Genomic DNA, 27,656 nt, shown 5'->3' on the forward strand with positions numbered 1-27,656 from the left:
GTATACACCATACAAATATTTAAAACAGTAAGCATTGGCTGAAGGATTTCTAAGTTTCTGAAGCTGGCTCATAGAGAGTAACACTGTGAGGAGATGTCAGATGAAAGCCAGACATTGTGGCTCATGTTCTAATTCCAGCACTCAAGAGGCTGAGGCAGGAGAATTGCCACACGGTCCAGGCAAGCCTGGGCTACAGAGTAAGGCCCTGTCTCAAAAAAAAACTAAAACAAGGGACTTGCCGGGTGTGGTGGCACACACCTTTAATCCCAGCACTTGGGAGGCAGAGGCAGGTGGATCTTTGTGAGTTCGAGGCCAGCTTGGTCTACATAGTGAGTTCCAGGACAGCTGTGGCTACAGGGAGACCATGTCTATAAAAGACAAAAAAACAAGGGACTGGAGAGAGGATTCAGCAGTTAAGAGCACTGGCTGCTCTTACAAATGACCTGGGTTTGGTCTCTAGCACTCACATGGTGGCTAACAACTGTTCATAACTCCAGTTCCAGGGGTCCGACGCCCTCTTCTGGCCTCCACGGGTTTGCACGCATGTGGTGCACTTATATACATGGAGGCAAAACATTCATACACAAAGATAAAAATAAGTAAGGAAAAAAATTAAGACCCTAAAAACAATTCAATATTGGGAATGAAGGTATGGAGTCAAGCCCTTGCCCAGCAGGTGCACAGTGCTGGGTTCAATCTCCAGCAACATGGGAAAAACAAAGAAGGACAAATTATTTCCTTAAAGTTTGTTTTATTTATTTACACATGTTTATTTGTCTGAGGGTATGAGCAAGTGTGATTGTGCAGAGGCCGGAAGAGGGAATTGGATGCCTTGGAGCTGGAGTCCTGGAGTTTGGGGGATGCCCAGCTTGTTAAGTGGGTTGCTCAGGTCAAAGTTCGGCTCTCCAAGATTGTCCAGCAAATGCTCTAACTGTTGCACCATCTTCCCAGTCCCCAAAGTATTTCTGATAGATAAGCTTTCATTCCATTTCTAATTCCAAGCAAATGACATGTTATCAAATTTAAGACCTTACAGTGGCACAGCACAATGAAGGTAAAAAATAGATGGAATTTCTCAGGCTGGTGCATGCCTGGAATCCCAGCCTTTGAGCAGTGGAGGCAGGAGGAACAAGGTGAGCCTCCTTGCCTAGTGAGTTTGAGGCTAGCCTGGGATACATGAGATGCTGACTCAAACAAAAGCAAAACTAAAAACAAAAACATGACTGCTTCATTGGTAAGTGGGAACTCCCATTGTTTCTCCTCCTTCCTCTGCTGAATCATCTCTTCCAATTTATTCTCAGTTGTTCATTTATTGTGGGTAATTGTATAGAAAATTCTGCCTCCCAGAGAGAAGGTAATGCTTCTCACTTCTGTGTAATAAAAAAAAAATGTTTTTCAATAAGTACAAGGCAATGTAAAGGTCTTCTTTAAAATGTGAACAGCCAGGTGTAGTGGCTGACGCCTTTAGTCCCAGCACTCGGGAGGCAAAGGCAGGCAGATCTCTGTGCTTTCAAGACCAGCATGATCTACATAGGTCAGCTGGGGCTACAGGGAGACCCTGTCTTAAAAAGACAAAATAGTTAAATAAAGAAAAAAAAAGTTGTATCAGGGCTGAAGGGATGGCTCAGTGGTTAAGAGCAATGGTTGCTCTTCCAAATGACCCAGGTTCAATTCCCAATACCCACATGGTGGCACACAACTGCCTGCACTCTAGTAGTGCACACATATACACTTAGGCACACACATATACAAATAAACTAAACTGAATAATTAACCTTAAAAAAAGAAATTAAAAAAAAGTTATCAACTCTGAATTGACATACTTTCAGACCTTGATACTCAGAATTAGTTTAATACTTTATTTTTATTTGATTTTATGTGTATGAGTGTATTGCCTGCACGCATGCAAGTGCACCCATGTTGTGCAATGTCTACAGAGGTCAAAAGAGGGCGTCGGATCCCCAGGAACTGGAGTTACGGACAGTTTTTGGCTGCCATGTGGGTGCTGGGAACCAACCCTGGGTCCGCTGCAAAAGCAATCAGTGCTTTGTTAACTACCGAGCCATCTCTCCAGCCCCCAGAATTAGTTTATAACCACTAAGAGCTAAACTTGCAACTGTAAAAATTATAGTGGCAGCTGGGTGTGGTGGTGCATACCTTTGATCCCAGCACTTGAGAGGCAGAGGCAGGCAGATCTCTGTGAGTTTGAGGCCAGCCTGGTATACATATCGAGTTCTAGGCCAGCTGGGGCTACAGGGAGACCTGCCTCAAAAAGACCAAATAAATAAATAAATAAATAAATAAATAAATAAATAAATAAATAAATAATATTTTATTTATTATTTTCATTTTATGTGTATGAATGTATTGTCTGCATGCAATGTCTACAGACGTCAGAGGAGGGCACCAAAATCCCCTGGAACTGGAGTCACGGAAGTTATGTTAGCTGGCATGTGAGTGCTGGGAATCAAACCAGGGTCCTCTGTATGAGCAGTCAGTGTTCTCAACCCCTGAGCCATCTCTCCAGTACCTGTGGTAATATTTTTTTAAATATTTTATTATCATTTTTTAAATTTTACGTGTATGAGTGTATTGCCTGCATATATGTGAGTGCACCCGTGTCCTGCAGTGCTGCAGAGGTCAGAAGAGGGCTTCGGATTCCCCTGGAACTGGAGTTAAGGATGGTCCGTAGTCACCATGTGGATGCTGGGAATTGAACCTGGTTCCTCTGCAAGAGCAGTCAGTGCTCTCCGCTGAGCCATCTCTCTAGCCCCGGTAATATTTTTTGACTCATTAATTGATTTAATCCTCACAAGGGCACCAAGAAGTGGTCTCTTGGTGATGGATAGGCCTAGGGTGTTAACTTTTGTTTTTGTTTGGTTTTTTTGAAACAGAGTCTCCTTGTGGCCCCAGCTGGCTTGGAACTTGCTATGTAGACCAAGCTGGACTCCACCTCAGAGATACACCTGCCTCTGCCTCTTTAGTGCTAGGACTAATACCACCACACCAGGTTCTAGTAGTTTTAACTCTTAAGGGAAAAGACAATGGTATAAACTGTTCTAATCTTTGGAGTAGATCAGAATGTTGTATCTCCACCCTGGGCCAGAGGTACATTCCATTCTTGTGACCAGAGAGTAATATCTTTCCCTTAATGGGCCTCAACAGAGCTCTGATAAATTCAATAGCCCCAAGGCTACTACCATATTTTCTCTTTGAGGACCCTAAATCTTTTAGGAGATGGGCTGAGATGCAGGAGTAGATATAACCTACTTCCAGAGAATCCAGAGATTCGGTTCCAAAGCTGTTTTCCAGAAGGCATTAGTGTCTGGAATGGAGTTCCAGTCACACCCTCACATGTAACATCCTGGCAGAAGTTAAGAGAAGAGAGATAAAGAAACATAGCATTCCTGGCCCCAGGCTAAGACAGAACCAAGGACATTTTGAACGTGGGGGGAGCGGGGGGGGGGGGAGACACGGGACCATGACACGACACACGTCAAGACACAAAAAAGAGGAGTATGCCAGGCGTGGTGGCACATTCCTTTAATCCCATCCCTCCGGAGGCAGAGGTAGGTGGATCTCTGAGAGATACAGGCCAGCCTAGTTTACGCAGTGAGTTCCAGGCCAGCTGTGGCTACAGGGAGACCCTGTCTCAAAAAAAGAACAAAAAAAAAAAAAAAAAAAGAAAGAAAGAAAGAAAGAAAGAAAGAAAGAAAGAAAGAGAAGAAAGAAATGAAGAAGCCAGACACAGAAGAGTATATGCTCTCTGATTCCATTTGTATGAAATTCTAAGAAACGTACAGTAACAGAAAGCAGACTGATAGTTGCCTGAAGACCGGCGCGGAGGTGATCAATGTCTTTGTAAATACACTAATTATGCTGTCAAGCATTTTTGCAGCTTTTTGTAATATATTCTTAGGAACAGAATTTCTGGGTCAAAGACATAGATCTCATACAATTTGATTCCCCTGCCTATCTCTTTAACTCACTAAGCTACTAAATCATTTATCCTACTAGGTGAGCCCATTCTACTTTTTCTCAACCTGTTTCTCTGACTCTGTCCATGTCTAATACACTGACTGCTGAATACTAATCACAAAGGTTCAGTAAGTATCTCAGTGTGTCTTCTATTTATTCAGTGGGCGCTGATTGAGCTGTCCTCCAGATGTTTATACCCAGCCCTCATTTTATAGGTAGGAAACGGGGACTGAGGGTACTGTGGTAGAAGCCGAGTTTGAATCCAGCTCTGCTGCAAACTGAGTGTCTTTCCGGACTACTCTACGTCCTGTGCAGTAGTGCTGAGAATTCAGTGGAAAATACCGGACTCACGGGATAGAAGCACTCCTTATTTAGTTAGTCAATGAACAATTTCTGAATGCCAAGTGTATTTCCAGTGTTATTTCAGATAGGATGGAAACTGAACGATTGCTAAATTCAAGTTTCTGCATTTTTACTACTCTTGTATTTAACTGGGAATAAAACATTCTCTAGAGTCATTTTAGACTCATGCAAGTATAGCTAATTAAAGTAAGAGTAAGTTATTACATAAATCTGTATGCTTTTTTCCTCAGAGGAGAATCACTTTGTATAATTTTATAAAATATATATAAAACCACAGTGCATCCTTGCTTATTAATTTGTTTTAATTTTAATTTTATTTTATTTTATTTACTTGTTTATTTTTATTTTATGTGTATGAGTGTTCTGCTTGCAAGTATTTAAGTGCACCTGTGTCATGCAAAGCCGGTGGAAGCCAGAGGAGGGCATCAGATCTCCTGGAACTGGAATGACAGACAGTTGCTAGCTGCCATGTGGGTTCTGGGATTGAACCAGGTCCTGTGGAAGAGCAGCTAGTGCTCTTAACCACTGAGCCATCTCTCCAGCCCGTTTTCAGTTTTAAGATTTTGTTTGTTTGTTTTGGCTGGAGCCTGCATGGCAAGAAGGCAAGGACTCTACCACTGAGCTATGTCCAGAGCCCAGGAATAAAATTTTTTATTTAAAAAGTGAACCAAAACAGGTGTACTGGTACTTGCCTGTCATCCCAGCACTCATGAAATCGGGGTAAGAGGATCAGGAGTTCAAGGTCATCCTCATCTACATAGAGAGTTTCAGGCCCATCTCAGTTACTTGAGATTCTATCTCAAAAGCCTTTTTTTAAAAAACCCCTCAAATCCAAGCATCTCTCGAAAGCTATTTACTATTCTTTCTCATCATACAAGGCAATTTCCACAGTTCAGGAAGGAGAATGTGGGGCTGGAGAGATGGCTTAGCAGTTACGACCACTGACTGTTCTTACAGAAGACCCAGGTTCGAATCCCAGCACACACATGGCAGTTAACAACCATCTGTCACTCCAGTTCCAGGGTATCCGGCACCCTCTTCTGTCCTCTGAGGGCATTTCACAACACTGTATACCTACACACATGCAGGTTTAACACTCATACACATAAATAAATAAGCAAATAAGTATCTTTTAAAAGGAGGATGTTCCTTCTTCTTCACTTTCAGTTCTAAAGAATAAACACTGACTGAACTAACTCCTTTCTTCTGAAGATGTGCATTTTATGGCCGAGTATGCTACAAAAGCGCTTAAAAGTAAATTCCTATAACTTGTTAACCCCTTGGTTAGATGCCGCAGGTTACATGAAAATGAATGAGACCTAGCCCAGAAATCAAGAGCTCATTAACAGTGGGAAAATCAGATGTTCTGTCAATAAGTGGTGCTGAGTGACTCATCAGAAGCTGGCCTATGAAAACCTAACTTCACATGCAACATTATTTTTACCAAGATTCAAAAGCTAACCACTGCCAGGCACAGTGACACATGACAACAGTCTCAGCACTTCCAGCACCCAAGGGGCTGAGCCAGGAAGATCCCATGTTCAAGGCTAGCCTGGGAAACTTACCAAGATCCTATCTCACAACAAAACCAACCAAACAACCAAACAACCAACGACAAACAAAAAACTAACCTTCATTCCTTTTTAAAAATTTTATTTATTTTTATTTTGTGAGTATGAATGTATTGCCTGCATTTTTAAAGTGCACCTGTGTCATGCAATGCCTAGGGAAGTCAGAAGAGGGTGTCAGATTCCCTGGAACTCGAGTTATGGATGGTTGTTAGCAACTATGTGGGTGCTGGGAACTGAACCTGCAAGAGCAGTTGGTGCTCTTAATTGCTGAGCCATCTCTCCAGCCCCTTAAACTTCATTCTTTACACATGCAATGCACATCTCTTGATAAACCAAAAACCATTGGAACTGAATTTATTTACCTAATTTATTTTACGTTTTATTTATTATTACTGTGTGTGTATGAAGAACTTAATTTAACTTCTTGCTCAAAGAAAAAAAATGAGAAAATAGAGAACAAGGGTAGGGTCAGGAGATGGCTCAGTTGTTCAAGTAATGGCTGTGCAAGCTCAGATTCCCAGCACCCATATAAAAGCCAGGGACCATGGGGTGAATCTGCAACTCTAGAGCTGGTTAAGGGGAAGGCAGCTGCTCACTGGTGAGGCAGTGTAGCCAATTCTATGAGCTCTAGGTTCAGTGAGAGACCCTGTCTCAAAAAGTAATCCCACCTTTAATCCCAGCACTCAGGAAACAGAGGCAAGCAGATTTCTGTGAGTTCCAGGCCAGCCAGGGCTACAAAAACAAAAGGTGGGCTGGCGTGGTGGCACACCCTTTAATCCCAGCAATCGGGAGACAGGGACAGGTGGATCTCTGAAATCCAAGCCAGCCTGATTTACATAGTGAGTTCTAGGCCAGCTCTGGCTACAGGGAAACCCTGTCTCAAAATGATAGAGGAAGACAGCTTGATTCTACCTCTGGCCTCCACACACGCACTCATGCATGTGCACACACACCCTTATGACCACATACATACTCCAACACACAAAAGAAAAAAAAGGAAAGAGAACATAGTTTAATGCTGGGTTTAAAAACGTCACTAAAAATTTGCTAAATACACCTTAAGTAGTCTCTTCTGTCTCCTGAACAACCAGTGTATCTCTATAGAGTCTTCCATACATGCTCTCTCCTCTTTTAGGTAGCGAGCTCCCTTAAGCAGGAGCCACAACTTCTGATCTTTATGTAAGAGCAGAGTTTTATCATAAATGATAGGCAATTAATAATTTCTAAACCCAATTAGCAATCCATAACTCTTAAGTTATTCATTTGGTAGTACTGACCTACCATGATCCCACACAACACTTTAGGGGAGAAACACGACCAAAACTAGCAACATCAACAATTATATTCATAAGCAGGATTGCTGACCATAACAGGATGCAGTGTCAAAGTCTTGAACTGCTATGCAATTGAGACACCAAGATCATTTCTGAAAGACAGCATGCTTCGCCACTTGGAAAAATGTGACTCCTTTTATTTTAATCTAGTTCCGGTTGCTTGTCAGTAAATGCCTTAATGTCAAAAATACTAAGCCTTTCCCTTTGAATAAATTTTCTCTGAGACTAAAAATAGGAAAAATACATCTTCATAAGATATATTTATAAATTGTCAACAAAAGTGCCGAAGAGGGGCCGAAGAGATGCTCAACAGTTACCAGCACCTAGTGATTTGCAGAGGACCCAATGCCCTATTCTCAGAGCACCTGTACACCTGCATGTACCCACTTGCAGACACAGACACATAGGTAAAACATAAACCTTAAAAAAGCTGCTAGAGGAGAAAAATGTACACACAATATTCTACATAGTAATTAAATATAATTTAGCTAAATTCGCTATCATTTTAGGACTGATAACTAAGAAGAGGAACATATGGTCTTGAATTTTTGCTTCGAAATACACCAAACCAGCCAAAGGTTTAAATTTTTAAATACCTAATTACAAGATTAGTTTACTTAGCTATTTATTTGAACTCTTCATATGAAATGTTTTTAGAAAACTCAGTGTTGTGGAAAGCTATAAAGATATGCAAAAATAGAAGCTGTTAAACTCAATACTTATCCTTGAAGACATAAAATAGTGCAAAGTTAATTACAAATCATAATGATAAGAGAATGCACAGATAAAACATTATATTTTATAGAGCAACAATTCTGCAGATTAAAAATAATTAACTTTCATTTCATAAGTATTTTTTAATAAACTGTTAAAATTAGTTAATAGGTAACTTTTCCTGGTATAACTAATTGACTGTTTCACATATCAATTCACTTTTTTTCAACAGAAAAGTTTACTTTTCTCAATTTTCACATTTACTTAAATATAACTACTGTCAGATTAAAAACCAGTTTATAGTCCCAGTTTACAGCCCCACATGGTGGCACATGCCCTTAATCCTAGCATTCAAAGGCAAAAGGCAGGTAGACCTCTGTGAGATCCTTCCCAATCTGGTCTACATAGGGAGTTCTAGGCCAGCTGAGGCTATAGGGAGACCCTGTTTCAAAACAAGAGAACAAAGACAAAAATAACAAAAAAATGTTTATAAACTGTAGGATTGGTTTTGAAAATACTTTTAATTTTTTTCTAGGTTAAATTACTTTATTAAAGTTGGAAAATTTGTATATTAAAAGTATGTAAAGAATGGGGCCGGAGAGATGGCTCAGTGGTTAAGAGCACTAGCTGCTCTTGCAGATCTGGGTCCAAATCCCAGCACCTGCATGGCAGCTGACAACTATCTGTAACTCCAGTTCCAGGGCATGTAACACCCTCTTCTGAATTCTTCTGGCATTGCACATCACGGGTGCACTTACATACATGCAGGAAATGCACTCATACACATAAAATAAATAAAATATTTCGTTTTCCTCCCGTACATTCCCATGTGTCTGCAAACAGGCTTTCTAGCCAGGTGTGGTGGTGCATGCCAATGACCCTAAGACCGAGGAAGTGGAGGCAGGAGGATCTGAGTTCCTGGGTAGCTTGGCCAGCCTGGCCAGCCTCGCCTACACAGTAAGACCCTGTTCCCCGCACATAGCAAAGAGGCCCTTCAGTCTAGGCGTATATTTAGTGCCTTATGGCTCTTTTTATCCAACACTTCCTAAATTGCAGGTAAAAAGGATGACAGGTTAATTTGGGGTAAGGATGAAATACCTTGTCACATGTGGAGTTTCAAGAGCAACAGACTGAAAATGAAAGGGACAAGCAGCTGAGCACCAGTTGCTGTGTACAATTGACGCTCATTTTTCACTGTTCTTCCAGAAAGTCATTTAAGCTAGTGATGGTTAACCTGTCAACTGTACTGTATTTAAAATCACCTAGAAGACACACTTTTGGATATTTCTGTAAGGGTGATTTCAAAGAGGTTTAAATGAGGTGTTTGGATCCACCCTGCATGTGGGCAACACTATCCCATGAGCAAGGGTCTAGGACAGAAGGAAAGGAGAAAAGGAGAAGGTGGGTTGAGCACCAGCATTCATTTCTCTCTGCTTCCAGGCTGCGGATACAAAGTGACCAGCTGGCTCACACTCCCCTCACACTGGCCTCACACTCCCCTCACACTCTCCTCACACTCCCCTCACACTCCCCCCACACTCCCCTCATACTCCCCTCACACTCACAGTGGCCTCACACTCCCCTCATACTCTCCTCACACTCCCCTCACACTCCCCCCACACTCCCCTCACACCCCCCTCACACTCCCCTCACACTGGCCTCACACTCCCCTCACACTCTCCTCACACTCCCCTCACACTCCCCCCACACTCCCCTCATACTCCCCTCACACTCACAGTGGCCTCACACTCCCCTCACACTCCCCTCACACTCCCCTCACACTCCCCTCACACTGGCCTCACACTCCCCTCACACTCTCCTCACACTCCCCTCACACTCCCCCCACACTCCCCTCATACTCCCCTCACACTCACAGTGGCCTCACACTCCCCTCACACTCCCCTCACACTGGCCTCACACTCCCCTCACACTCTCCTCACACTCCCCTCACACTCCCCCCACACTCCCCTCATACTCCCCTCACACTCACAGTGGCCTCACACTCCCCTCATACTCTCCTCACACTCCCCTCACACTCCCCCCACACTCCCCTCACACTCCCCTCATACTCCCCTCACACTCACAGTGGCCTCACACTCCCCTCACACTCCCCTCACACTGGCCTCACACTCCCCTCACACTCTCCTCACACTCCCCTCACACTCCCCCCACACTCCCCTCATACTCCCCTCACACTCACAGTGGCCTCACACTCCCCTCACACTCCCCTCACACTGGCCTCACACTCCCCTCACACTCTCCTCACACTCCCCTCACACTCCCCCCACACTCCCCTCACACTCCCCTCACACTCACAGTGGCCTCACACTCCCCTCACACTCCCCTCACACTGGCCTCACACTCCCCTCACACTCTCCTCACACTCCCCTCACACTCCCCTCACACTCCCCTCACACTGGCCTCACACTGGCCTCACACTGGCCTCACACTAGCCTCACACTGGCCTCACACTTCCCTCACACTCACAGTGGCCTCACACTCCCCTCACACTCCCCTCACACTCCCCTCACACTCCCCTCACACTGGCCTCACACTCCCCTCACAGCTTGACCCTCTCTCAAGGCCATGCCTTCCCCACCATGATGGACTGAACCCTCAAACCATGAGTCAAATAAGCTTTTGCTTCGTTAAGTTGCTTTTGTCAGCTATTTTGTCCCAGTGAGTCAGGTAAGCATGAGGAATAGCTTAGTGACTGGGTGTTGTGTGACAATATTTCTGGGGAGAAGTGAACAAACATCTACTCACCCCAGATAGGGAACAGATGACAGCCCAAAGTAAGGTCGCCATCAAAGTCCAACTTGGTGAACCAATGAGTTCTACTGGGGTTACACACAGGAGTATGGGTGAGGGGTCACTTACAGGAGCAGAAATGACTCAAAGGCAGCTGCATCACCAAAAGCCCGTCCAGCAGGGGTGACACAGCTCTTCAAAGCTGGAAACCTGGAGCTCACTGCACAACTTGCTGGCAGTGTGACAGTTTGGAGAGTGACTGTCTTTTCCAAGCAGGATAGTTGGGTTAAGCCTTTCCTGGAAGCTCAGTTGGTATGAACCTCTTCCACACAGCTCTGCTTGCCTGAGAGTGTTTCTTAGCAGTCCTTACTGCTTATATAACCTTAGGAGAGAAGGGCCTTACAGTACATCTGGTCAGTTTCAGAGACTATCTGAAACTTCTGAGTTGTTTACTTCCAAAGTATTAAGGAGCCTCCCTTTAAAACACCTGGAGTCTTAAGAAGTTTCCCTGCAGGAGGGAGTGTTTTGTCAGAGGATATTGCTACACAAGGCTGGGACTTTGAGTATACACACTTCTTTCTGACCAACCTACCAAGAAACTTATTAGCAACCTGGAGAGCTCACCTACATTGAACTGCACTTTATCTGCTGTAAACAATGGAAATACATTACTTTTAGCAACCTCTTGCTAACACCCTGTTTCTAGTCAAACACATTCTGGAACACAATCCTTCCTAGACTGATTTGAGGCACATGAGCAGTAAGGCAAACTGTGTCCTCAAGATGAACTCCTAGGGAGAATCCCCTATTTACCATCTTACTGTACCTATGTGTATTAGGGGGTGCATATGATTAAAATCAGATGCATTATGGGAAAGGACATTTACAGTAGAGAAATGGTTATAGAATTTAATCTGTTAATCAAAATAGAGAACTACCTGAACTACACCCTTAGCAACCAAACTCCTCCTTCCCTTGGACCCCATAAAAGCAAAGCCTAGGTGATAATTTGGCTGTTGAAAACTTATGTGGCCCACTGTCATTCTTGACGGTATATTTCCTTCTGATCTGTACTATTGCCTTATTTTCTAATAGACTTTTCTTGCTACTTTGCAAATCTGTATGCTGTTATTTCAACACTTTGACTGAGACACGAGGAACCAGGAAACACCAGCTTAGATGCCACTCAGATCACCAGTATTAACAGCAAGAAACTAATACAGCAAGGTTTCACTGTTAGTACCTCGTTAAGTGGGGAAACCGAACTAACCCGGGAGGTAAAAGTCACCGGAGTCAGAATTACTCAGAAGCAGTGTCAAGGCCAGTGCTCCTGACTCACACCTCTGTCTCTGACTAAATCAGTCCAGGCCTGGGTTTCCTCAGACTGCCACAAATCTTGCCCAGGTCACAGCAGGGGAATAGCTTGGTTGCTTCTCTATATTCCCCATTAGTCAGCTCTTAAACACACTGTGTACACAGAAACCCCTTTCATTCTTGCTTTTCCACCCCCTCACCCAACTCAGGGCCTTCTATATATGCTAGGCTGGCTTGAAACTGCACATCCTCCTGCTTCAGCCTCCTGAATTCTGGGCTTACAGGTGTGCATCATTTACCTGGCTGCCTTTTAATTTTTTGGACTTATTTGTTTATTTCTCATGCGTGAGTGTGTGTGGGTGTGTGTATACTGCTGCATGTGTAGAGGTCAGACAATTTGTGGGAATTGGTTCTTGTATTCTATCATGTGGGTTCTAGGGATTGAACTCAAGTCATCAAGCTAGGCTACACAAGAGAACTTGTCTCTCAAAACGGCACCTCAGAATGCAAAAAATAAAAATTAGGGCCTAGGTGATGGCTGAATCAGTTAAATGCTGTGGGCAAGCAGGAGGACCTGAGCCCATCCCCAGAACACACACACAAAAAAGGCCAGGCATGGTGGTATGCTTGTGTAAGCCCAGCACAGATGAGGCAGAGACAGGCAGATCCCTGGGGCTCACTGACCACTCAGCCAAGCCTAATCAGTGAGCACTAGGCCAAGTCGTTAGAGACCCAAAGGGAACAGCTCCCCCAAAAATGACACCTGAGGTTAACTGCTGGCTTCCATACACACACAGACACACACACATTTGTATATTTTAATGTACTTAAATTTTACCTGGATAAAAACCTATACTTCATCATTAGGCAAGAAAAGGAACCAGTGTATATAAATCTAGAATGGCAAAACATTGATCATTGTTGAAACTGAGTGATAGTCACACAGGGACTCATTATATAATTTCATTTACATACCCTTAATTTTCCATAAGAAAAAGCTTATAGTAAACGCTACACTGAGATGGGCATGGTGTTACAGGCCTGTGATCTTGGTGCTAAGGAGGTGGCAGCAGGAGGATCAGGGACAGCCTAGGCTCTGTGAAAACTTGTCTCAAAAATAAAACCCAAAACAGGAAGTTTCTCCTGGGCAGCAGGTGGAGCTCAGTATTAGAGCATGGCTACTCATGAGTCAGAATAAGCTAAAAATAAGCTAATGGGAAAAATATTAGAAATAGTAAGTAAATGCTGGGGAAAAGTTACCAGAAAAAGAATATTAACTATTACATTTGTTTTTGAGACAGTGTTTCCCTGAAGCCCTAGGTGGCCTAGAACTTGCTTTGTAGACCAGGCTGGCCTCAAACTCACAGAGATATGCTTGCATCTGCCTCCCAAGTGCTGGGGTTAAAGATATGTCCCACCATACCCAGCTATTATATATTTTTAACTCATGGAGAATTACCATCTTAAGGAATGGGATCTAAATTAATGTCTTACTTCTTGTTTTAATGTTTATGCCACTTTAAAACTGTGAGCTGTGAATAAAGCCTAAGGTTCATTCCCTTCATAACTATTGTGAATTTAGTTTTCAATTTAAAAAATGTTTATGTGTCTGTTTTGCCTGCATGTATGTAAACACACCACATATGTGCAATGCCCACAGAGGCCAGAAGAGGGCATCAGAGCTACATCGGAACTGGAGTTAGATGGTTAGAGAGCCATGCATCTTGCTGTATGTGTGTGTGTGTGTGTGTGTGTGTGTGTGTGTGTGTGTGCGCGCGCGCGCGTGTGTGTGCGTGTGCGTGTGTGTGTGTGTGTGTGTGTGTGTGTGTGTGTGTGTGCTGGGAATTGAAGCTAGAGTCTTGTGCATGCTAATCAAATGCTCTACCAATGAGCTGTGGTCCCAGATGGATTTATAACTTGAAATGATCTAATTAATAATGACCATGGAAAAGCTGCTGATATAAAAATTTTAATGTACCATAGATTTCACAATGTGCTGAGAACTTCTTAAGATCTTTCTTACAATCTATCCTGTATTTCATACTTAGTACATAATTCTCCTTTTTTTGTACTCCTCTGTTTTTCCACACAATTTCTTTAAAATAAATTGTATGACACAATTTCAGAAAAGAGACTCAGATAAGGAGAAATATACTAAGGAGACATCTAAACTTGTACTTTTGGCAGGCAATTTGGTGATAGATATCAAGACAAATTTACAAAAATATGCAAACATTGTGAACTAGCAATTCCACTACAAGGAATATTTTTCTAAAGAAAAAGATGCATGGAATTTGAAGAATACTACACTTCAAATCCAAGGCCTAAGGTGGGCCTAGTGGCACATGCCTTCAGTCCCAGCATTCAGGGGGCTGCAAACACAGTGGGACAGGAAAAGGGGACAGACGAAATCACCTCTGCAGAACTGGCTTTCAAGAGGAATAAAGTTGACAGGTGGGAGAAGCAAGGCAGGAAGGGCGAGGGGTAAGTGGCTTCTAGTCAGGGCTCGGGGAGCCACAGAAGCTGCCCTGGTGCTATCATCATAGGGACTGTTTGCCAGCATCTGGAAATGACAGAAGAAACAAAAATGGGGAATGAGAGATCCCCCAGACACAGAGACAAACGTGGCAGATGCCAGAGAGTAGAAGAGAGACGTGGGGGGTTAGAGAGTCATGGAAGGAGGGGTAGTTAAAAAAAACAAAAAACAAATTGATTATAGTAGAAATGGAATCAGAGGGGGCCCCAGAGCTGGGAATTCCTCCTAAGGGGCTTTGGGTCAGGTCTTGTACAGGATCTTGGGGCCCTTCCCTATTTCTGACTTTTCCCGCCTCCATCCTCAGTGGTGTGCCCTGGGTCCCCTCCTCTTGGGTGGGCTCTTCACACAGGCAGATGGACTTTGTATTCTGGCCTTTAGGGCTCTGTAATGCCAACAGTTCTTCCAGCCATCACTGAGATTACCAACCTTAGTTTTAACAGTTGTGAAAAACCCTCAGGGAGGGAGGGATGAGAAGCAGCCCTGGGAACAAGAAGCTCCTCTCTTAAAAGGGATTGTCTTTCCTGATTGGCAAAAGTTCCCCCAACTCTCCTTTCCCCCAGTTCTCCTTCTCAGAGACTAATACCAATTTCTGTTGGCTATGGGGGTAATGACTGCTCTGGCTGCTTCCTGCTGACAGGGAGCAGTGACCAGGGGTGTTAATCTTAGAGAGGGGGTCCTCAAGGGACAAGTCTCTAGAGCCAATCCAGAAGACTGTGGTAAAAGTTGGTTAGTCATGGAGATCTAGGGTGCAAGGCTGCCAGTTGATGATCACGTACATCCTTGGAGCATGCTATGCAGATGAGGTAACATATACAGCAAATAAGAAGTGAAACTGTTTGAATAGCTATAAGCTTATTACAACCAGGGGTATTAAAAACAGTTGGGGCAGCTTTGCCCTTATTAGAGGACAAGTAAGAAAACCATCCAATCACCCTCTGCAGGCTTTGCTGATGGTTTTTCTCTGCCACCTTTGTCCAGGTGTACGATGGCAGGTGATTTGACTGGAGTCTAAGAAACTTCTTGTCAAGTTCAGAGGTCAGTCACTTGCCTCCTCTGTCACAACCCCCTGAGGAACACTGAGGGATAAAATTAATGAAAAGAACTCCTTGATATCATGGTTAGTATGTATTGTTTAGCAAGGTTAACTGTAACTGTGCCATAGGTTGAACCATATACCAGAGCCCTATAGAGGGATAAGGTCAGAGATATGGTCTTCTCTACTACTAGACTGACATAAGTTTTATTTTAACAGAACAAAGTGGAGCTGTCAATCTGCTATTATACCAGACTCCTACATAGGGACCAAATACATGGAAACTTTAAAGATGAGTCAGTTAACATAACTTTCAGTGGCAGTGCCCTCCTGGCAATTGATGCCTGGCTAAGATTGACACTATGAGTCAAACCTGAATGAAGTCTGTATTCTGTTCTTTTTCATTGAACATACAACCAACACTTAATTGTCAAACTAATTGAAACATAACTCACTGGCCTTTTAAGATTTCCCAGTGATATCCTATGAGCACCACTCTGGTGTCCTGAACAATTATTCCTATAAGTTTGAGCCAGATGTGGTGGTACACGCCTTTAATCCCAGCATTTAGGAGAAAGAGGCAGGCAGATCTCTGTGAGTTCAAGGCCAGCCTGGTCTACATAGTGAGTTTCAGGCCAACCCCACTACAGGGAGACCCTGTCTCAAAAAAAAAAAAAAAAAGACCAAAAAATAAAACCAAAAAAGTTTGACAACTGGAAATTTAATGGCCTCATTCAATCAGGGAACACAGTCCATTAAAACACAGGATTTCATATTATAGTAATGAGAGGCAATTTTCTTGAAAGGAGATGTACCATAGGTGACAAAAATAAGGTTGGACCTCCTTCCATGTTCAAGAGGGTGAGCCGTTAGTCCATGGACAATTCAGATCCAATTTGAAATAGGATGTCTAGCAGTACTTGTTGGGTCTGAGTGCAGGCTTTCTCCCTTCCATGTAAAAGTGGAGGCATATCTCTGAAAAACCTTACCCACTGCTCTACCCCTAAATTTTCCTCCAGTAAAGCATTCAAGCCTTTTCCCTCATCCTAATATAATAGGCTATCTTCATGGTCTATCTTGGATAGGGAGCCCTTTTCTAATGAGTGTCTCTTCTCTAAAGTGGCCCATTCTAGCTGCCCTCCAATACTATCACCTATACTAATCCCCCTTAGTAAGTCCCTCCTGTTATAAGGAGAGGCTACACCTGTGAGGGACTCTTGGTCTGCCATTTTTTGGGGGCCAGGCCCACGATAGCGACAAGAGAAACTGAGTTTGCTAAAGGGCTATGGCCCGAATCTAATTAGGGTAAAAGGGTAAAAGCGATGGGCCTGGAACCCAGAAATATTCCATTGGAAGGTGAATTTAATTGGTATTACTCCCAGGTACACAAAAGTCTGAGTGTGCCAGAGAGGTTCCCAGTCTACAAACTGAGATTGGGTCAGAAGGCTTCTGGGTCCCCTGGGTCTTGTCCTGTCTAGCGCACTGGCCCACAGAGTGAAATTAGCATTAGGAGGTGGGTGGGTCTACCACGTGATCCCTACCAGCTGGAATTATCTGTTAGAGAATTTCATAAGTATTCCACAGGTACAGGATAGGGAGATTTGGGGACAGCTTTCTATGTTACAATGAAATTTACATAGCCAGTCAGGTTCATCTACCCTGTATGCAGATATTCCTGCCTGGGAGTAGACCTAAAATCAATCCATTAGCCTTCCTAGCCTGGGGCATTTATCATGTCAGTGCTAACACAGACAGGAATCTGACAGTTTGGGTTCTTTTTTTGTAGTTTTTGCTGTTGCTGTGCACCAGTGGAGAATTTCATATGTCCTATGGCAATGATTCCAGTGTAATAAACCCTAACTCAAGTGGAAAAGCAGGGTACTAGAGAAAGTTAGGGGATGGTCTAGAATTCTCCAGGTTAAGTCACAGAGGGATTTCATTTTTCTTTTTCTTTTCTTTTCTTTTATTTATTTTTATTTTATGTGTATGCATGTATTGCCTGCATGTAGGTAAGTGCACCTGTGTCATGCAATGCCCGTGGAAGACACAACAGGCTGTCAGATCCCCTGGAATTGGAGTTACAGAAAGTTGTTAGCAGCCATGTAGGTGCTGGGATTCGAATCTGGGTCTTCTGCAAGAACAGTCTGTGTTCTTAACCACAGACATCTCTCCAGCCCTGGTTTTCATTTTTTTAATGCCTATAAATACTGATCAGGATTTTTAGGGTAGAAAGGGTGGGGAAGGGTCCTCGACCTCTAAAGAGGAACGATGAATAGCATAACAGAGTCCAACTGGCATTCCTTGGTTAATTCAGGGTTGTCCTGGAGGTAGAAAAACAATAATGTACACAGTACCTCCAATCATTTTCTTTTCCTTTTACAAAATAGATCTGGTTGGAGGACAGTATTATAATTAAGACCCTCTAGGGCAGTCTTTTTTCACTATCCCCCAAGGGTAGCAAGGTCAGGCTTCTTGGCAGAAAAAGATTAGATTCTTTTGTCTGAGGTTGGGGGCAGGGGTCTAGTTCTACCCAAGTGGCAATCTTGGAACTGGTTTATCCCATCTGCAATGAGACTGAAGGAAAGATAGAGAAGTTTTGGGTGAGAGTTGGCCAGTCCCCATCCACATTCCTTAGCCTATCTGGAGGCCAACTTCAGCCTACAACATGGAGCAGGTAGTATGGTCTAGCCTGGCCTGGAGAGAGGTTTGGGTGACTAGGGCAACCCATCGCTTGGCTCCCCACTCCCAAATTCTTTTCTTCTCTTCCTATGAGACCTCTGTCCTAGGTAATTCCTCTTATACCCCAAATATCTTAGAAATGCCACAATCCTCAAAGCAAAAGATTTGATTTCTTGGAGAAAAGGCTCCAAGAGGTAACAAAACCCAATTAACATAAGCTAGCAGGAGTCTGCCTGAAGAAAAATGAAAGAAGTCTCCTTTGGCCTGAGGCATCTGGAAATGCCTGCATTTCCAGGGGGCAGTCAGACATGATGGGTACCTGGTGAATCCTGTGAGTGTCTGCCAGGATGCTACTGCAGTAATAACATCTTCTCTATGTCTTAGTTCCCTTGGTTGTGCTGAAAAGGAATAAGGCTTGTGCAAGGTGTGGGTGGCCAAGGTGAAAAAGAAGCACTGGGAAAAGTGGAGCTCAGTAAAAGGGGATAAACCAAGAGAAAAGGAGGGGCAGAAAGGGCAACTGGAAGGGTCTCAATGGGGACATTCAACCAGGTCATAGGCAACTTGCATGAATCTTGCCCAGGCTTCCACAGAAAGTCTCCTAAGTACCGCAAGGATAAAAAGGCCAACTGGACGTTTTTGGTCTCCCATGAAAACTCCCCACCAGTGTGTGTGGCTCCTTCCTCAAGGATGGCATGCAATGCTTCTTAGCTTAGGAGCAGTGGAACAAACTCATACCCTGGTTCTTCCTTTAAGGGGGAACTCCATTTAGTGGTATGTGGTAATAGTTGTTTATACCCCCATATCAGGCTTCCTACACTTCCTAGTCCACAAAGGGGAGTAAGTAAACAGGCTCTTTGAGGCATTCAGCTGTGTTATTTGTGGTTTGGGGAGTTCCATCATTCCAGAGATTGTTAAGGGTGCCAGATGATCATCTCCTAGGTCTCTGTCACAACATTCTGTCAGTTTTACTGACCTTGGGTGAGGGTCTTCAAACACCAGCAGGAGATTTTCAAATCCTGGACAAGCTCATGGTATGAGGTTTTGGATTAAGGGGCAGTCATCTATGGGATCCACCAATTTTGTTCTGTGGGATAAACAAAGAACTGAACAACTGGGTGTTAGGTAAACCAGGCTGAGGATCATCGCTGGAATAAAAGGCAGGAGGACTCCAGTAAATCAGAATTTTTTGGAGGGTCGCAGGGGCTGGGGCTCAGCTTGGGAGTGAAAGCAACCAGCAGTCTAATGGCTGCTGTAGGGAAGTTTTATAGGGGGATGGAACGCGGAAGGCAGTAAAAATTTTACAGTTTCGGCAGGAAGCATGGTATGGCATGTAAAACTTATGGGGGGAAACATCTTGAGTTGAAAAACAGCTCTTGTGGTTACTGTGTCCTAAGTCATGAGTACATAGGGCTTGTTTATCTGTCTGCAGATGGTCAATGGTTATGCTGACTCAGTTTCTGAGTTTCATGAAGCCTTGCAAGTTCAGGAGGCTGGGGTCAGCCTGAACCTGGACTCTATCATTCCAGCCTTTTGTTTTATATGGTAGGGGGCAATGTACTCTCATCTGGCTACTTCCAGCTGATCGGGATCAGTGTAGGGAATGAAGGAGGGCTAGGTGATAGAATGAGGTTAGACAAATGAGGTTAGAGTTTCAACTTCATGGATCTGGGTAGGATCTTCCTCAATGATCGGGAGCCTCTTATATGCATGTGGGGGAAAAGAAAGTAATAATTGGTTAAAGTTGGTATGGGTGAGCCATTGGATTTGACCTTGGAGACAGAGGAAAAAACAGGGGGCTATGGTTAGTATGAGGCCAGTGGTGAGTAGAGGCCCAAGCAAAGGTAGAAGCCATGGGGTCGGTCCCTCAAGAAGCCCCCATTGGGGTGATTGTTGATATTGAGATGTTCTGAGTGAGAGATCTTGGGCCACCTTTGGAAGGTTCTATACATTCTGTTCGATCTTACCTGATTGATTGACATGGTAACAGCATTCCTCACCCAGAAAGATACAGGTGCCCCCTTTCTCAGCTGTCAGCAAAGCTAGGGCCTGTCTATTTTGAAGGGCAACCTTGGCTAGGGAGGATAGTTGTTACTGTAGGACCTGAATCAACTGTAGCTTCTACAGCCGTGGTAAGTTTCTCATTGAGTCCCTGAATTCCTGAGAAAAATGTTGGGCCGAGAGTATGGTGTGTCCCAGGCTCCCTGCCACAAGCCCAGGCTGCTACTGATGACATCAGGCTGATCCCTACCAGGACGGCGAGGGTGGCTGGTCTTCTCTTCCTAATAGATGGTTTGACAAGGGAGTTAGAGTTTGCATTCATGGTGAAGAGAAGACCCTGCATCTCTCATGAAGTAAAAAGGGTAAGTTTGGGCACGAGAACAACAGGAACACAAGGGCCATCAGTTTAGGGGAAATATAGGTGTATGCCAAAGAGAAACAGAGGAAAAGCAGTCCCAGGGCCAGAGCAGTATTGCCCTGGACAGTTATGTTACAGATTGAGGAGCAGGGGAAGTTTGAAGTCTGAGTGGCCCAGCACACTGATTGATTAAGATAGGTAGGTGGAGGAGGTAAGGGGTGTTATGTGAGAGGGGGCAGAGAGCACTGGGTGGTGGTCTGGTTGGTGGCATTGTAGACTGGGAGGGGAAGAAGGAGTGAGCCCTGGAGTGGGGCTCCAGGAAGCAGGCAGATGCATTAAGAGTAGAAAAGTTTCTTAGGCGAGATAAGGAAAGGGAAAGGACGTTATCCCAGGAAAACCCTTGGGAGATGTTAAGGGAGTGAAGTTCTTGGAATGTTTAGTGTATCATTTGGTCAAGGGTCTTGATGGCCTTTTGAGACCCTTTGGATGGTCTTTTTATTTTTATTCTTTTGTGGTCTGTCCAGGCAAGTGAGTAATAGGCACCTGCCAGAGCAATTCGGTCCCTTGACCATCAGTTTGGATTAGTTATTTTGAAGGTTATGTGATCATTTGCCCTCCCACCAGGGCCATAAGTTAATAGTTTTGGGTTCATTCCCCATTTGTACCCGGTACCCTCAGATCCCAGCCAATGGTAGTTGCACAACCATGATGGGCAACCCTCTCCACTTCCTGGGTCCTTGCAGCCATTACTAACTTGGTCCTCTATGAAACATAGGAACCTGGGGTAGTGGAGGTGCCCAGTTTGAAGGTAAGGGAGATAGTATTGCAGGAGGAGAGTGGGCGCACAAAGGAGCCAAGGAGTTGAGTCTCCTGGTGTTTGTTATTAATTTCCCATACTTCAAACTTAAATGAGCAGGGAGGGACTGAGCAGATGGAGGAAGCGTGGGCCCCGAGGGCTAGGGTGCTAAGACAAAGTACAAAAGGAGAGGTGCTCATGCTTGAATAGAGGTTAGGGAAGGGACTCCGGAGATTTTTAATTTGAGGGGGCCCATGCTAAGAGCCTGGTACTTGCTGTGTTCCTGGGCAGGCCTAAGTTTGGAGAGATGAATCCAGCCCGGCTATCTGAGGAATTTGGCTGCCATTGGACAGAATCGCAAGGTGAGGCCCAGTCCAGCATGGCTGAAGGGTCCCTCTTGGTCCCTTTTGCTGGGTGTTGGACCGAAGGTAGGTGTAGTCTCCCAGTTGGAGAAGATGGAGGATTTGGTCCTTAGATGCCTGTGGGATAATCCGTTCAGCATGTTCCCTGAGAAGTTTTCTTAAAAGAGTGAAAGCAGGTATGTAGTCATGAAGAGGGGTAGAGTGTTGGGGGTTGGGGGACGGATTGCCTAGGAGGAAAGGTTGGTCATAAGTGAGATCAAAAGGATTCAGAAAAGAGGGAGCCCATAGGATGGCTCACAACCTGGTCAGGGCCAGAGGTAGAAGGGTAAACCAGGACTGATATAATTCCAAGGAGAGTTTAGTAAGGTGATCCTTGAGGAGGAAGTTAGCCCATTCTACCTTACCTGATGACTGAGGGTGGTAGGGAATAAGTAGTTTCCAGGTTATTTTCAGGGAGTGAGACACCACCTGGGACACCTTGGAGATGAAGGCTGGGTGAGTGGGAGAACAAAGCGGGGAAGAATGGTTTGGATTAGGCAGATAGCTACTATGTCTGCTGTTTCCCCTGTAGTGGGAAAAACCTCTACCCATCCCAAGAAGGTGTCCACCATGACCAGGAGGTATTTGAATTTTTTGCAGGTTGGCATGTGGGTGAAGACTATCTGCCAGTCAATCCCTGGAAGAGCTCCAGTATGCTGGTGGGGTTTATAGGAGGGAGGTGTGCAGCCCCCACCCTGAGGGGAGACAACAGTGCAGATGGGACAGAAGCATGTGACTTCTGTGAGAAGGGGAAGAAGCTTAGGGTAGAAGAAGAGGGGTTCCAGAAACTTGTAAAGTGGACGGGCTCCAATGCAGAAGACATTGTGCAAGTGTGTTGGAATGGAAAAAGCCTGTCCCTCAGGTAGGCAATATTTGTCTTTGAGAATCAGTCATTCTCCCAACCCCTGAGTAGCCCCCATGTCTAGAAGATTTTTGTGTTGTTGAGAGGAATAGGAGGGGGTCATTTCTGCTGGGGCCAGAAAAGACAAGTTTGGGCCTTGCTGGCTTCCCCAGCTCTTGGGTCAGCTAGGTCGTTGCCTCTGGTTGTGGGGTCAGTAAGGGGTTGGTGTCTCTTACAGTGGACTACAGCAGCCTTGGCTGGGAGATAAGATGCCTCTAGGAGCTTAAGAATTAATGGGCCATTAGTAATGGGGGTTCCCTTTGTGATAAAGAGCCCCCTTTCCTTCCACATGGAGGCTTGATGATGGAGTAAATGGAAGGCGTACTTAAGAGTCTATGAAAATATTAACGCTTTGGTTCCTGGTCAAGGTCAGAGCCCTAGTGAGTGCCGCCTTATGTGAGGTGGTCCCAGGTGGTACTGGTCCGGATTCAATGATGTCCATGAGGGACACTATGGTATACCCTTCCCTGCAGGATCCTGTTGGGGTGAGGGTCAAGCTGATATCTATGAGCCAGGTCAGGTTCAAGTCGGGTAAGGGCTCCAGAGAAATTAAAGGATCTTAGTAAGAGTTCCTGGAGTGTTTCTAGGCATGAGTGAGTGGTGTGGCTGAGGGAAGGAAGGAGGTAGGGTTGAGGGGAGGACATGAGTCCAGGGTGAGTGAGGGATTTTCAAGGGAGGAGGCATGGAAGAGCTGCAGCTTGGAAGGGGCAAGAGTGGTGAGAGACGAGTGAGTGAGTAGGTCCTTAAGGTGATGAGGGGAGAATATGGAGATGGGCTGACCCAGAGTGAGCTTGAGTCCCTCTTGGGCCAAGAGGGCTGCCACCCTCAGACAGTGGTGTCTAGTTGTTTTGAGAGGTAGGCTACAGGGGCAAATGTAGGTCCTTTCATCTGTCCCAAGAGGCTTAGGGCTAGCCCCTTGTTCTCAGTTACATACAATAGGAATGGAGAACCTAGATCATGAAGAGCCAAGACCGGTACCTCCAGAAAGGCCTTCTGGATGGCATGGAAACCTGCTGTTACTGGTCCCTGAAATTCTACAGGTTCAAAGGGGTCTCCTTTGGAGGCCTCATAGAAAGGTTTTGCAAGGAGGGAAAAATTAGGGATCCAGGTCCACAGATATCCTGCTATGCCCAGAAAGGACAGGATTTCTTCCTTCATAGTAGGAGGTTTTAGAGACCTTAGATAGTCTGTCCTGTCTGTAGTTAGATGATGGGATGTGGGTGTGAGGAGGAAACCCAGGTATTTGACCTGGGGAAAAGAGAGTTGGGCCTTAGCTGGGGACACCCTATATCCCTTGCTACATAAGAAATTGAGAAGTTTGGTTGTATGGGCCTGGGAAAATGAAAGAGACAGAGAGAGAAGAAGGAGATCATCTACATATTGCAGGACTATAGAAGGGCTAAGGTTTAAGGTGGTTAAGTCATGGGCTAAGGCTTGTCCAAAACGATGAGGGCTGTCCTGGAATCCCTGAGGCAGGATAGTCCATGTTAGCTGGGAAGCCACCCCAGAATCAGGGTCCTCCCAGGTAAGTGGAAAAAGGTCATAGGAGTCAGGGTGTATCAGGGAATGGAAAAGAAGGAATCTTTAAAGTCCAAGACAGTAAAAGTGGGTGGCCAAGGAGGGGATGTGTGAAAGTAGAGTGTAGGGGTTGGGTGCAACTAGGTGAATGGGTATTACATCTGCATTTATGAGGCAAAGGTCCTGGACCAGGTGACAGGACCCATTGGGTTTAAGAACAGGAAGAATAGGGGTGTTATAGAATGGGTAAGTCTGAGGTGGTGGGCTTTTAGGAGCCTCTGGATTTTGGGTTTGAGTCCCTGTTGGTGTTTGTGGGAGATAGGATATTGGGTTCTCCAAGGGTATGTAGAGGGGTCTTTCGAGACAATATGAACAGGGGTATAGTGGGAAGTTACCCCTGTGGCAGAGGTGTCCCAGACCCTGGGGTCAACTTCAGATACCAGGAGCAGCCAGACCCCATTCCGAGGGGGAGAAGCTATGAGTGAGAGGAGAAAGGCTGTGGAGGGGAGGAAGGAGAGGGAAAGAGAAAGCTTTTTCATAAGGTCCCTACCAAGTAAGGGGGCTAGGCAGGATGGCATGATCAAGAAGGAGTAGGTTAAGGGGGTTTCCCAGAATACACACGATAAGGATTCTGTTGTCTTTAGGGTGTGGACCTTCCCATCAACCCCCACCACGGAGACCTGTGAGGGAAAAACCTTACAGGAGTAGGAAGGAAGGACAGACTATGTGGTCCCCTTGTCTACTAAAAACAAGATGGCCTTACCTGCCACTGTGGCCATTACCTTGGGCTCCTCCATAGTGATGGTTAGCGATGAGGTGGGGGCTGAGGGGCCGGGGCCTCATCAATCTCTGCTGCCAGGCCCAGAAGGTCGTTCATAGGTCCCTGAAAAGCAAGTGGGGTCAGGAAGGCAGTTGACCTACACAGCAAAGAAGGGCAATCAACCATACAGTGTTCCCCACTGGCCACATTGTGGACAAGGTCCAGGAGGCAGGCGAGGGTTGGGGCACAGCTTAGCTCAATGTCCAGTGTGTCCATATCTGAAGCAGGGTCCAGGCGGTGGTTGTTCCACCCCAGTCGTGTCTACAGTCTTCTTTGAAGGAGCCTTTTAGGACAGCGGCCAATAGCTGGTATTTCTGCCTGTCACAGGTGACATTGTCTGCCATCTCCTGATCCTCTCAGTTATTATAAGCTTTAAATGCCATTTCTAACAGATCTCTCTGGGGGGGGGGGTCTTGGGTCCCTGCTCCAGGTGCTTAAGCTTTTTCCTGATGTCAGGGGCTGACTGAGAAATAAAGTGATGATTGAGCATAAAACTGCCCTCTTGGGACTCAAGCCTGGTATATTGGACTGTTGCAGTCAATTTTCCCCTTCCCACTCTCTGTTTGACCCACCGTGACTCACTCAGGGTCTCATGATCCTGACATGGATGGACAAAACCAGCACAACACAGTTTTATCTTGTAACACGTTTTTATCTTGGGTTTCACATGGTTTATATGATAGGGAGAGAATCACTTAAAAAGAGATGGCATCATTCAAGCTCCACCTGCAGTATCCATTAGCTCTCATGCACTACGCCCATGGTCTTAAGTGTCCCATCACATGTCCATATCCCGTGGCCTGCTGCCATTCGCCCCAGTGGCCCTACCCACGATTTCTTTGTTCCAATCTCCTGCTGCTAAGTCTCCATCCAACCACCCTCAATCCTGTGACATCTCCACTAACTCTCAGTAGCGGCTCAGCTAAGCTCCACCCCTCTTTCCCAGGATTCCCTGAGCTGTTCATGCTCACTCACACTTTTCAGAGGAATGAGTAATTGCTGGGTTACATGCCTCCACTTTCCTCCAGCTCTTACAAGCTTTCTGCCATTTCTTCTGCAAATTGCCCTGAGCCTTAGAGGAGGTGGCAGATGCAAGGTGATAGCTCTTTTATTATGGCAAGATAGTGATCTCTTGGGCCTCCCTATCATTCATCTTCAAGGTGTGGCCACTTGTTGGGGAACCCTGCTGTTAGGGTTGCAGTTTCTCCAGTTCCCCAACAGCCACTGATCTATCTCAGTGGTTTTTCCCCTACTATGAAGACAAATGGAAGGAAGTAGACACATCTAAACAAACATGAATGGAAATATAAATGCCCAGAAGATATACCAGCAGGTGTACCACGTTCATTAAATAATATACTTGCAATGGTTCCCCTGCTGGGGCCTATAGCCTTCCCTTACACAAGGGGTTGTGTACTAGATGTGTGTTCCACCCCTAGGAGCAGGCCTTATCCACTTAGAAATTTTTCAGTTGTAAGTATGTTAGTTGAGCCATTATTGCACTAGCAGGCATTGCTTGGAATGTCCATAGTGTGCAGCACGTGGGGTCCATTGTTGAGTAGAATCATAAAGGATCCCTTCTTCCCCAGCCATCTGTATAGCGCCTTCTGGCAGCATGAAAGCCATAGACCAGTAACATGGAGTTTTGGGCTTAGTCTCAACTTCATCTCTTCTTCTCCCACACTCACATCATGCAGTGTCTTCAGCAACATGGCCTTACTGACCTTTCTAGTGTACAGCTGACATTAGTGGCAATAGCCTGGGTTAGTTTGAGGAACTCTAGTATCCCTCTCTGACCAGCAGCTCATAGGCAGCAACCCACCCCTGGTACTGTAGTTTTTCTTAACAGTTGTACAGTTTTGGGAGTCTCTGTCTTCATCTTACCCAACCATAAAACTTCCAAGAATCTTACAGCTATAGCCGGCCTTGGTTTCTTCAGGTATCTCTCAAATGGATTTCACATCTGTAAAACACTCAAAGGTTAACATCATATATTAAATCAATCATAGACAAGGTCTGACACAGCATGGAAAGGTTTTATCCATTTGTATTAATTGTTTTCTCCATAGATCTTTGTTAGGTACCATAGCATGGGTAAGAGGCATTACTTTAGTTAGTTCATTACTATCTTTAATTGTCCCTTTGGAGTCATTCCACATTCTGGGGATCTTACATGGAGTCTCTTTGTGTTTTTTATCCTTGATACACTTACAGGTGCTGGCTACAGTTGTCTGACCCTGCACCGGGCTAAGGAGGCAGGGGGTTTCTCTTGTCCCCACTTCACCTGTTGGTTCCCTGAGTCAGGCAGGCCCTGGGTCTGCTTCCTGAGTGCAGCCATATCTGTCGTCTCTCCATTGACTATACCTGGGTGCTGAGGAGGCACTGGTGGGAAAAACTTCCTCCACCCCTAGTGTAGCCTTTATCAGAAGACAAATGCACCTTATTTGATCGTTGGGAATCCTTAGCCTCCCCTGGGACAGATTTTATCCTTTGAATGCCTTTTGTAAACTGTTCTTCCGGTTTTAAAGCCTTCCAGAAACTCCTTAGTACCAAATTTGGTTTTCTATCCATTTTTTCTTTGGGAAATTGGG

The 27,656-nt window shown here is 45.0% G+C and overlaps 1 long non-coding RNA gene across 3 annotated transcripts; it reads right to left on the minus strand.

The window, feature by feature from the left end:
- Positions 1-13,985: 13,985 nt before the first annotated feature.
- Positions 13,986-27,077, minus strand: LOC115071763. 3 transcript variants are annotated; one of them, XR_003850839.1, is made up of 7 exons: positions 26,950-27,077; positions 25,028-25,128; positions 22,192-22,278; positions 19,247-19,357; positions 18,593-18,671; positions 15,494-15,637; positions 13,986-14,588 (listed from the first exon to the last, which is right to left on the minus strand). It is a non-coding gene; the product is annotated as an uncharacterized LOC115071763 (long non-coding RNA). The 3 variants fall into 3 exon arrangements; XR_003850838.1 differs by lacking the exon at positions 26,950-27,077 and having other exon boundaries at positions 25,028-26,232; XR_003850840.1 differs by lacking the exons at positions 18,593-18,671; positions 26,950-27,077 and having other exon boundaries at positions 25,028-26,232.
- Between the last annotated feature and the right edge of the window lie 579 nt (positions 27,078-27,656).

The sequence above is a fragment of the Nannospalax galili genome, unplaced genomic scaffold (genome assembly GCF_000622305.1).
Source record: "Nannospalax galili isolate Female #2095 unplaced genomic scaffold, S.galili_v1.0 scaffold3041, whole genome shotgun sequence".
In the NCBI taxonomy this organism is placed as follows: domain Eukaryota; kingdom Metazoa; phylum Chordata; class Mammalia; order Rodentia; family Spalacidae; genus Nannospalax; species Nannospalax galili.